Consider the following 11,211-nt stretch of genomic DNA (forward strand, 5'->3'; position numbering starts at 1 on the left):
GCATTGTCGGCTACTACAAGTACTCAGTTGTCTATAAAGCTTTGAGAGCGTTTTTTTTTGAACGGTGATATACGTGTACATAGTTTCAGACAGCAGTACAAGGTGTGCAATTATTATTTAAATCCTCAATATTATCAATATATTGTTTATGTACATGCAAACGTCAAAGCGTTTGTATGGTATTTGAACAAACTTTTAATCATTTAAAATAACTCCAAAATAAAATGTGAGCACGAAGCATTGTCTTTGGAATATAATCTTTCAATTTTTGTTCTTTAAAAGTGAAGAAAAAAAGGCTACGGTTTATGCGGTGACAAAGTAAATATTATGCAGAAAGCGGACAAAAAACAACGTGTCGATTAATTGAATCGCAAACACTTAGTACATTGTCATGCTTTGGGACTCATTCAGTTGATTGGAAAACAGGTGTGACGAAAATATCGTCATGTATTGAAAATTGCCTTCCATATAAGGTAGTGTACCAGACCTGTTCAACTTACAGGATAATTGCAGATATGGAAAGCAATATGCATAAAATATGGAAACATTAAAAACTCTCTTCTAATTGAGTCAAATATCTGCAACAGTAGGTTAAATCACGTGTTAATAGTTGGATGAATTAGAAATAGAATTAGAAATCCTGGATGCTTTTATTTTTTTTAATAAGGATATAGATTTAAAAACAGTGTATATCCAAGCATAGATCATTCATGTATACATTAGACTAGACAATAAAATTCTGGTGTCGGTCAACGACAACGTAAATATTGGGGGTCAATTTTGACTACATGCACCTTAACGAGCTTAAAATGTTAATATTTTTATTCCAGTGATTACGAAACAAATTTAACCATAAATAAATCAGAGGAATAAAAAATAAATAAAAAGAAAACAACTTTGATTAACTGTCGGCATTGATGAAATAAACTGACATGATATGAAACATGTAGATTTGAACAATTACTTCTCAGGATGGTGACTTACTTCGTCCGCCATTTTGAAATTGCTCAATGTTTAGCAGTGAATAATTGCTAGCGCTCTCGAGCGCTAGCAACTACATTAGTCCAAATTCCTGGAATACGCATGCTCGACTTCATGGTCATGCATTCCGGGAAAACTGTGAAAACTACTATAGATAGACCGTACGATAACAATTTCGTTTTATCATGTTGGAGCATTAAATAACTATATTTATTCTGTAGTTTACACTTTAAAGATAACTACATATTTGTAGTACTTCAAATTTTTTCGTTTTTTTTTACTGACGGAAAAGACCGAGTAATTATCTGATTGTTCTAAACAAAGACAAGGGAGGTTTTTTTACGTCTTAGCACAACTAAAGATACATGTAGACTCTAATTTCTGACTGGTCAATTCAGCCAATCTTACAAATTCCAGAAACAAGAATTTACACTTAAAATAACGAATAAATCCATCATTTATTTAAAAAATTCTGATGTTTATGAATTTTAACCTAACATTTCTTGACAAAGATGACCCAAAGAACCAAGCCACTTCACATCTTTCTGGATTTCTTTATACAACATACATTTTGCATTTGAGTTATTTTCTATATTCTTTTTAACTCCACTGTATTTTCTTTGCTACATGTATCTTCTCCATATTATATAGAACCCCCCCCCCTCCAGTAAAGGTCATAAATGTTCCGTTGCGCCAAAAACCGTTTCTTTACCTATGTGTCTGTAAAATACACTTCACAAAACAATTAAAACTTTATCACTCTCCAGCCTCGATAAAATTAAAAATTAAATAATTCAGCAAAATAATTCACTTGATCACGCATCCTCCTTTCTGTGTTTAAAAATTGCTATGGCGCTAGCTCACCTATCTTTTTAAAAGATAAACTTGTCTATACCTATTAGTAGTATAAACCGTCCCGCTAGGTACTGGATTCTGATTGGCTGAGAGAAAATCACGTTCTGATTGGTTAAGGGGATAGGTGGGTCAACTGAGTGCAGTTCTAACCCTAACCCCTAGCCCCCTAACCCTAACCCTAGCCCCTTAACCCTAACCCTAACTAACCCTAACCCCTTAGCCCTAACTAACCCTAACCCTAACCCCTTATCCCCTAACCCTAACTAACCCTGAACCCTTAACCCTACCCCTACCCCTAACCCTATCCCTAACCCCCTAGCCCTAACTAACCCTACCCCCCTAGCCCTAACTAACCCTATCCCCCTTAGCCCTAACTAACCCTAACCCCTTTTTTAACCCTAACCTATCCTATCCCCTAAATACCGGGTGTTTACATTGTGTTTTTTTACATTGGTACGTGGGTACTACGTTTTGTTTATGCTAGCTGCACAGGTAAATGCGCCGTGTGCAAAGCATTTCAAGAATGTCATTATGACGTCACGCATTCATTCACAGTCTAGACAGCCTTATAATCAGTTCAAACTGGTTTTACTGAAAGACAAAGAACACTAACACAGATTTTGATTTTTACCAATTTTTATTCAGACTCAAAATACATACAGAATTTTCCTCTTGTGGCTGGACTCTCCTTTATTTTTTCTTCTGGTCTGCTTCCCTTCCTAGATCTTTAATCTCTTTCACCACTTCTTTTATTTCCTGCGTGATACTGGTCATTTCTTCTAAGATAACACAAAGTAAACCATTTGGCTTAATTTTCTCTTGTGAGTGCTGGGTGGACTCTCCTTTCTTTTTCTCCCCACCTACTTCCCTTCCTAGTGTCAGCACTTCTTTCTCTAACTGGTCTATCTCCCTATTTACATGGCGAATCTTTTCCATCACTTTTTTCTCTAACTGGTCTATCTCCCTTCCTAGATCACTAATCTCTGCCACCGCTTCTTTCTTTTTATTTAGGATAAGGCACAAATAACTTCTTTCATCTAGATCTAAAAGATCCTGTGTTTCTGGTACGAACTCCTTAGTATTTTCCTCTGCCATATTTTACCTCTTTCGAGTTAAAAGTAATCACACAGAATGATCCTCATTATTCAGCGCTGGTTTATATATATAGCATGGATTTTATTTTTAGGGGCCGTGTGCAAAAGAAATATACGTTTTACCTACGTTTTCTTATATATACCTGTTTGCATCCTCTATAAAGTGCCGTGTGCAAAACATTAGGGTCGTGTGCAAATATACCTTTTACCTACGTTTTCTTATATATACCTGTTTGCATCACCTATAAAGTGCCGTGTGCAAAACATTAGGGTCGTGTGCAAAAGAAATATACCTTTTTACCTGTGTTTTCTGTAAAGTGCCGTGTGCAAAAATATATACCTGTTTGCATCTGTATAAATACAATGTGATTATGAGTCACACTTTTTCATTTACAGTCTAGACAGCCTAGTCTAGCCAGCCTAACCAGTTTGAACTGAATTTTTTACTGAAAGACAATAACAAATAACACGCAATACAAAAACATGTGTGTGTTATGTCTGTCAAGTTACAACACCAGGTCACTTTTTTAAAAAGCTTAGAATTTCTTTTTAAATTTTTTTTAAAATTAACTTTAAATTTTTTAACTTTTAACTTTTTTTAGAATAAATTTAATTTTTTTTTTTCTTATTAATTTTTTTTTGGTAAACTCCCCTTATAGTTTTTAAGAAATAAAATAAAAAAAAAAATCATGTAATACTACATCAGTGTTATGTTATTGTATGACTTCATCTTTTATACAGTCGGGTTCGGGGTTTCGGGCAGCCATGGCGAATTTCGACAAAGATTTTACCCCAGTGAAAAAGGCTTGTAATCCACAGTGTAGGTCGTTTAAAGTTGTTTCACATTGTTTATGATTGTGATTATGTTATCGCTCACCTATATGTTTAATGTCAGCTATGCTAAATAACCCATTTCTGTGTAATTTGAGAGAATGTTTTGACATGTGGTTAAAGTATGGCGTGCTATTCATGTTATCATTTAAAAAGTCGATCCTAAATAAATCTGTCTTAAAAAATACATTTTACGAATGACATTTAATATGATTGATTAGAGTATAGGTATCCATATATAAGAGATATTATTTTGCATTACATTTAAACATGTTTTTCTGTCCTGTTTGTCTGTCAATTGTTGCTTTACTTCCTTTGTAAAATGAGGTTAAATTGAGTATCACTGAATATTGTATGCTTTTTTTCAGGATCAGCTAAGATGTTGTTTCACTGGATTATTTAATTGGGCATATAATTGGATAATTCTGGTAAGTTTGTCTTTGTTTTGTTTACATTTCCTAAGGTCATCTTTGCATTTAATCATAATTATGTAAAGTTCTGTTTTGAATGTCAATACTGTATTTATCCTCATTTCATGTGATTTACACTTGTACATGTATAACCTGCATGTAACTCAGAGTGTATTTAATATTTCTATGATGGGTCATTCTATGATTGAATTTTAATCAGAAAAATGTTCTCTAAATTTTGGTAAAATACATGGTATCTTTTACATTTCTGTCCCTTTTGTCTGTAAATTATTGCTTTACTTACATTGTAAAATGAGGTTAATTGTGTATCACTGAATTGTATGATTTTTTTCAGGATCAGCTGAGATGTTATTTCACTGGATTATTTAATTGAAAGACTTATTGGGGCATATATTTGGATATCTCTGGTTAGTTTGTCTTGTTTTTTAGATTTTTTACATTTCCTATGAAGGTCATCTTTGCATTTAAGCATGAATATATGGTTAATTTAATTACTGTGTAATACTTATGTGATCTGTTGTCTCTAACTTACATTCATATAAGCACACCCTTATTTAACCTAAAATATATTAACACATGATTAAGGGATCTTCAGAATATTAATAAGTCCTTTTGTATAAATTATATGATTTAATTTCATAATTCATTATGTATGTTACCCATGGCCATGGAATTCAGACTTACTAAATGGTGATCAAAGAGATATTAATTAGAAATCTAATTAGAGAAGTGGAGGAATTTACAAAAGATTAATCCTAAGTTATTTACTTTTTGTTTTGATTCTAAATATGTGGGATATATGGCATACGTATATTTATCATTTTCACTTTTGTTTCTTAATAATGAGCTTTTCGAAAAAAATGAAGGACTACATGTTGTACTGTGATGATGCTAAAAAAGATGTATTTTTCTGTATGCAGTACTGACAGATATTAAACAAAATTGAATCTGCTGTTAATAAAAAATCTTTTAGTGTCTAAATAATTAATTTGATAATCATTTTATTTGTGATATCAATACAGTAATTGTGCTTTTTTTTATTATCTAAAGATAACATGATGAACTTTTCTCATTGGGAGTTAATGTTAAAAACAATTTGTTTTGAGATTAAAAACAAACATTTTCATGAACTTTTTTGGCATTGTACATGTTTGTTCAATTTTTAAACATGCATTGTTTCACACAGTACTCTGTCATATTAACAAAATGGTTTTATTTTCTATACAGTCCTCAACCTGGAAGATATGTTTTGTTCCTAACCATCTATAATCCATTCTCTATGAAGTTCAGACTGTCTGCTCTTCCTTTGGAAATACACAGTTAGTCAACCAACACAGAAACACACAAACTTGAAGGTAAAGTTTCAATGAGATACAATTGTAATATATATTTATTTATTATTTTATTTTTTTTTTTTACATATGCATGTTTATAATTTTGAATTGATATGTAAATGATATATTTAAATAAAAAGGGCTTGGTGGTCATGGTCATTTTTTAGACTATATTGATCTCCTTTAGAAGAAGAAGAAGAGCTCCATTTCAATATATATACAAAAATGCATGATCAAATTTTGAAACTAAAATGTATGAAAGTTTTCTTTGCCAAATGATAGTTAACAGCTGAAGATAGCATATCTATAAAATAAGTTAAATATGGCTAATTTGTAAACCCCCCCCCCCAGCTTCCTTAATATCATAGTTGGTAAAGATAGCAAGTTTTGATTCCAATTGCTGATGAATTCTGAATTTCCCATTTAATATTAACATTATATCACAGGAAAATAATACTATAATGTAGCACATCAGGATGACCAGAAAAGAAATCTTAATGACCCTCTTAACTATGTATAAAGACTGTAACCTTATAACTGATGTAAGATAATCTGATTGTGTGGAATTAAAATTCCCTGGTGTTTCTACTACCCAAGATCTTCTTATGAGTGCATGGGACTGTTGTAAACCTTCTCCTGTTTATAAAAAATATACCTTGGAGCATGACACTTTATACATAAAAGGTACTTTCAATATCATTTCTATGAGTTTTTGTTCTTTCTTTTTAATAATCTAGTGTTATATCTCATTTAAACCCATTAATATGTATGCTTCCAAAATCTTAGATCTGTCTGTATAGATTTTTTCAGCTCTTTGAACACAAATACCCTGATTCAATCTTTTGAGGTAAACATGATAGAGACATCATAGATGATTATCAGAGTGTGTAACACAATCTTAACATAAGGTCAATTTAAATGGTCTAAGGCACAACAAATGAAAGTGAAAACTTTTTTTTTTTTTTTATTGGAATACATAATTTTGTAATAAACAAATACTGGAAAAGTTACTCTCATAATAAGCCTTAATGTCCTCCAAGAATTCAGTTTGGACTTCCTCCACTAATCCTTGTATCTTCTCCAATGGTTTTGTGGGCTAAAATTCATGTGTCTTTAACAACATTTTTTTCTGACAACTGTTTTCTCTTATCATCTATAAACTTGACTTCTTCTCTAGTCAAAGGTCTTTCAGGGTAATCCAAGTAATTCTTACCCTCTTTTGGTAATAAATGGTTATATTTTTCATTGGCTTCTTCTGCAATCAAGGGTCTTTCTATGTAATCTCTGACAACATTAGGATCATCCTTCTCTGGACTTAATTGATTATATTCTTGTTGAGAAATGATCTCAATAGTGCCATCTTTTTTTTATTTTCACTGGTATACCTCTGTCTATATCTTTCTCTGAAAGAACTCTCTTTCCAAACTGAATTTTACTCATTCCTTTACTCATTCCTTTACTGGAGGTGTTACCCATGGTTAATATGAAAAAGTCAAAATCTTATGTTACAACTTGTATTTATACCCTTTTTGTCTATATTTAGAATTCCATCAAGCTTATATTATATAACAATTTTTTTTTTTTTTCAACTAAGACTTTTTTTTTAAATATTTTTCAGGATTCTCTAGTGAGGGCTTATGGAAATGATCTATGTCTACTCTCAGAATGGTGAAAGACTATCAGATTATATGCAAAGACTAACAGAATATCCTCTCTTGGAATACTGAAACAAGAAAATCAAACAGGAGATGGATGGAGGATTTAAGAAGCACATAGATAAATATGATTTCCAACGAATTTAACCAGTATTATCATAGACTGTGGTTTACAGGATGACAAAGAAAGGAACCAGGATTGTATCTTTTTACTGTCAGACACTGACTATGGATAAGATATACCCATTTATTAAACTGAGATCTAGTCAAATCAAGTACAATTGTATTGAAAATATGATTTTCTGATAACATGAAGTCTTTAAAAATTAATTCTCACAGACCTAAAAGTATCTGAATGTGACTTTTATTTTTACCAATTCCTATTGAAGACTGTTGTTATGTATGAGAAGTATACATTCAAACCTTTTATTTTTCATCTTATTTCTATAAGCCCCTAGAAATTACACAGATATTCAGATGCTGGATTTAATATTATTATTTAACTTTCCTGGAATGGTAAATATATTTTGTTTGTGTATGTATCATGTTTAATTTTGAATTTAAAATTGGTCTCAATAAAACCCCCAATAAAGATGCAAGTGTCCCATAATCTGTGGTTTAATAATATCTTGAATATCTTTATCATATCATATTCATCATACTAATTACATATTGAATGTTTGTAGGAATACACTTTGCTGTTTAGGACACTTTGTCAAGGTCAAAGCATAAGATTATTGAGATGACTTCTTTGACAATAATTTGTAACTTACAAACTTCACATCATAAGTACACAGATGAAGAATCAATAAGATATTTCTATAGATTTTTTGGATCATTTACTCCTGGGTAAAAGTTAGTTACTAACTGAGATTACTGATTTGAATCCTGTAATGCAATAACTTAAACATTGTGTGATAACTTATAGACTTTATAAGAATTAGGTGCAAATTCTTAGGAAAGGATTGAAATGTAAATCATATGCACTATGTTCAAGGATGTTTAAAGACTATTACTATGTAATACCTTAGAATTCTGTAAAAAAAATTATTATCACTGCGTAGATAAAGACTGGTTGGAATAATTTATGTTTTGAAATAAGGTTTAGGGAAAAAAAGTCAAGAATATGGATATGACTTTTATTCAAATGGTGCAGTTCAGCAACTCTGGTGATTTACATACCTTCAGTCATAAATACATGTAGATAGGTATTGGGAAGACTCCTCTAGATTTTGAAATTTTTAAATCAAAAGTATAGAATTTAAGTTTGAAAGATTAAATGGCAGCATATCATTTGCTTGTGAATTAAAAAATAAATCCAAACATATACATCTTTGGATGATAATTGTAGAATTTTATCAATTCCAGGAGTTCAGTCTTGATATCATCCTTTAATGTCCTTAAAATTTTAATGACTGTCTTTTAGTTTTAGTTGAATTAGTTTCTTTTCTAAATGTGAAAATGACATCATCCAAAGAAGTTCTTCATCTGCATGTTATATGAAGAAGACAATTTTCATCACAGTGACAGAGATTGTTTTGTTAAACATATTGCATTGATGCACAAATATACTTTTAGATTTTTAATAGCTAGAGTTCATATTTCTTAATATGGAATGCTAAGTACTGTTGATTTCAATTTTTTGCGAACAAAGACATACTAGTAGAAAAAAAAAATGTACATGATGTGTTAGAAAAGCATGTGTAAACCTGATGACTTTATAATTGCTGATTAAATCAATTATGAGTTTCATCTTTGTTACATTGTAAACATTTCTAAGTAGTGCACAAATCAGAAAACACTTAAAATTCTGAGTATCAGGGTTTAACACAACAATTCCAAATGATTTTTGGACGCTTTTTATGTATCAATAAAAAAGACAAAACAGAATGTTTGTTCACAGATGTTCCAATGGACAACAACCACAAAGAAATGATTTGATATGTTCTCTATGTGATTCATGTAAAATGTATTTTAAAATTGTATCCTAACATTTATCTTTTGCATAAATACATTTTTTGTGGAGAATTTCTCATAACTTTGAAAAAAAGTAGTCTTATTGTATAATATGGTTAACTTAAAATTTTGTAGACTTAAAAGTTGTACATGATGTGTTACACATCTTACATATGTATCCATTTCATTTCAGGGCATTCAGCATATATTGTGGTTTTGTCTTAAATTTGTTTGTTCATGTAATCAATAATTTGAGAATACTCAACTCAAATTAGGTAATGCATGAGAGAATAGGTAAGAAATCAGGTTTAAGAAATGATTTTTACTATTTATAAGGGGTTAGTCTATATATTGAATCTATAAGTACATCTAGTCTATACACTTAAGGTATTTGTTTATGAAATAAACTTGTATTTGAGCATTTTTAGACAACTGTAAACATTACTTTAACCAGTTTAAAAAATGATTAGATTCACTGTTAGCATGTAATTCCTTGTAAAATAAATGAGAAAACAAACAATTTTATTTGAGTCAGTTTTTTTTTTAAATGTAAAAAAGTTGGGAATATTTCACAAAGTTGATTGAGCATAATTCTCACTAGGACAGTAGGAGTATAATGGTTTAAGCATTAAAGAAACCATTTCATATTTCAATATACAAACCATGTTTAGTCAAGCAGTATATAGTTTACTCTTGCCAAAAAGTAAATGGTATCTCTATTCAGGGTCAATCCAAAGGTAAAAAAAGAAATGAAAAAATATATTTCTCTTTATGTATCAAACATGTAGGTATTATTGCCATAAATTCACTGTATTCATTTTTAGTCCTCTTTCTATGTATGAATAGCTCTGATTTAGGCAATCAAAATACAAAAAGCAAATGAGTTATGTCAAATGATGAAGGTATACACCATAAATTAACATGGTCAGAGAATTCTGAGTTTCCCTCAAATATGGCCGCCAAGTGATGTGAAATAAAAACAAAATGTGGATTCATCTATTAGGATTGAGACTTGTACATATTATGAATGATGGGTACTATGACATTAAGAATGACATGAAAGAAATAACGCAGCACAGTTAAGGTTACAAAAAGGAGGCGGAGCCTAATTTGTACGGGAAATTTTGACTATGACATCATACACAATATACGTCATACAACATTTCTTTAAAATACCACAAAATGAGTTTATTTGCTAATTTAACCAGTAAGAAATCAATAAACAACATAAAAATTTACTATACCGTGTTGTTTTGTCGTTAGTTAAATCCCACATAACAAGTTATAAACAAGTCACTGATCGCAATACACTTGTCAATATGACGTCATTTCTTACAACGTGACGTAGTTTGTATGCAGTGAGAGACAGATAAAGTAATGTTTTCTCAACAAAATATGTATTCTCTAATTAAATAAAATATTATTTACAGATATTCTATGGGCCAATAACTTGAATTTAATGTCTTCTTCACTATTTTATTAATATATTTTCTGTACATTACGTATTTAATTGACACTGCCGTATATTTGTATGCAAGTACATCGGAGGGTAATGTGGGGGGTCCTAATAAATCGATCTAGTGCAAGGGCATACGCTATATGGATCAAAGTAAGCTTTTGCATTTTAACTATAGAATTATTATGGTATCTGAAAAGTGCTGCGATCCTGATGAAATCGTAAAAACAATTTAATTATATCAATATTTCATGTCGCTGACCAGCAAAAAAATATAGCATTCTGTCATACAAGTATAATTTTAACAATAAAATTGCAGAATTTAAACAGGATCGCAGCACATTTTAAAAACTACAATGCGTGTTGAAAATATTTATATACTAAACTTGGAAATTTAACTTGGGTATGCCCTTGCACTAGTGATATTTATATGTAACATCAATACTTCAAGTCAATGTGCTAAAATCGCGTGACTGCCGCATCACGTGACTAGTCTAAATATAAAATATAATCGTCCTCGATATGTAGTTATTTATCATAATAACAATTATCCGATATAAATAATGTACTAAAATAATCGCCATCCCGATTACGAATACATTTTTAAATACAAAATTT

At 30.7% G+C, this 11,211-nt stretch overlaps 1 long non-coding RNA gene across 2 annotated transcripts; it reads left to right on the forward strand.

The window, feature by feature from the left end:
* Positions 1-3,686: 3,686 nt before the first annotated feature.
* LOC134275867 (uncharacterized) lies at positions 3,687-9,507 on the forward strand. 2 transcript variants are annotated; one of them, XR_009993939.1, is made up of 5 exons: positions 3,687-3,750; positions 4,130-4,189; positions 4,527-4,599; positions 5,420-5,547; positions 7,145-9,507. It is a non-coding gene; the product is annotated as an uncharacterized LOC134275867 (long non-coding RNA). The 2 variants fall into 2 exon arrangements; XR_009993942.1 differs by having other exon boundaries at positions 3,716-4,189; positions 7,145-9,506.
* Positions 9,508-11,211: the final 1,704 nt, after the last annotated feature.

This window comes from Saccostrea cucullata, unplaced genomic scaffold (assembly GCF_032062105.1).
Source record: "Saccostrea cucullata isolate Sc308-1 unplaced genomic scaffold, CSIRO_AGI_Scuc_v1 ctg14886, whole genome shotgun sequence".
Taxonomy (NCBI): Eukaryota; Metazoa; Mollusca; class Bivalvia; order Ostreida; family Ostreidae; genus Saccostrea; species Saccostrea cuccullata.